This window comes from Manacus candei, unplaced genomic scaffold (assembly GCF_025592945.1).
Source record: "Manacus candei isolate 608988 ecotype Guabito, Panama unplaced genomic scaffold, ASM2559294v1 h1tg000009l, whole genome shotgun sequence".
NCBI classification, from domain to species: domain Eukaryota; kingdom Metazoa; phylum Chordata; class Aves; order Passeriformes; family Pipridae; genus Manacus; species Manacus candei.
In genome coordinates, this window is record NW_026138057.1 from 6,144,160 (window position 1) to 6,145,991 (window position 1,832).

Sequence of the window (1,832 nt, forward strand, 5' to 3'; positions counted from 1 at the left end):
CAAAACTATGTGTATTCCATTGTGAAGATGGGAAAAGAACAAGAATATGAAGGAAAGCTGAAAGAAATGGATTTGGGACCTAATTTAAAAGCAAATAATTCCTATCACTCTTTCCTTAAAAGTAATGCATCTAACTCCATGCATTGCAGTACTGCCTTGGCACGGGAAGATTGTTTTTTATTGAAGATATGAAATGATAACTACCAACAAAAATACTTCATTTCCCATAAGTCACAGACTTGGTCTGAGCCCCTTTTTAGCTGCCAAAATGTATCTAAACAGTGATTTGAGTATTTTCACTTCTGCATGTACCTGCTTCCATCCAACTAGCCAACTTTTCATCTGTGTGAATGCTTTACTGTCTGTGAAAAATGCTGCTCAGGCAACATTTATGTTAAGGTTTTCTCTTTATTGGTTACACTGAGGCACCAGGTCTTTTCTGGGTGCTTTGCAGACTGCAGTACGGTCAATGAGTGTCCCATGGAGCAGGTACAACTGGGAAAAAGCTTTCTATCTGGAAGGAAATAAAGGTCTTCCTTTTTGTTTTAATTCAGCTCTTCTTTTTCTTGTCACTCATGCCACCAGTTAATGCATACCAAAGAAGGTGGGGATTCCAGTGCAATAAAAACTGAAAACATGAAGACCAACATAAGCTGCTTCAGCTGAAAACTGGTAGGTGCTACATTCTGCCATTACCTTCAACTACACAAGTTGTATTTCTCTCTGTCAGAACCTCCTTCCCTTCAACCAAAAGAAACACACTGATCAAATAAATGCAGCATTAGCATGGTTACCAGCGGGAAGGTATGGGGCACTAAACAATGAGTGTATTAATGCCGGTTTTACATTTGTTTCCAGAAAGTTTGTTTCCCTGAAACTTACTGCTCACAAGGCTTGTTTGTCAGTAAAATCACCTCATAGAGTCATAGAATCGCTTAGATTGGAAAAGACCCCTAAGATCATTGAGTTGGCTGTTAACCCAGCACTGCTGAGCACACCACTAACAAACCCCTAAGTGCTGCACCTACTTGGCTTTTAAATACCTCCAGGAATGGTGATTCTACCATTTCCATGAGCAGCCTGTTCCAATGCTTGACAACCCTTTTGCAGAAAAAATTTTTCCCAGTGTGCAATCTAGACCTTCCCTGGCACAATATGGGGCCATTTTCTCTTGCCCTATTGCTTATTACATGGGAAAAGAGACTGACCACCTCCTCCTGACTACAACCTCCTTTCAGAGAGAGTGATATGGTCTCCCTTGAGCCTCCTCCAGGCTGAACACCCCCATCTCCCTCAGCTGCCCCTGATCAGACTTGTGCTCCAGACCCTCCACCGGCTCCATTTCCCTTCTCTGGACTTGCTTCAGCACCTCATTATCTTTCTTATTGTGAGGGGCCCAAAACTGAACACGGGATTCAAAGTGTGGCCCCCCCAGTGCCAAGTTCGTGGGGAATGATCACTGCCCTGGTCCTGTGGTCTAATACAAATCTGCCCCGTTATCTCAGAGGGTGCAGACAAGGGTGGCCCCATCTGAAAGAGCAGGGCTGTTTTATGGCACAGCACAGGCTCTGTTCGACCATGGTCTCGCCCACAAAGGCCATCTCTGTTTGGTGATGTTTACTGTAGGTTACATCTGATATTTGAAACCCCGAGTTGTTCAGGCTCCACTGGGGCCCGAAGTGTTGTTACACTCAAGGGTCAGTGCAGTGGTAACAGGGATAACAGCGTGTTCCTCAGGGGATAAATAACCCATGAAAGACCCACTCCCCCTTTAACTCGAGAGGGGGCCAAACTCCCCGGGGAGTGCTGCACCGCCTCCGCCGCAGCCGGCC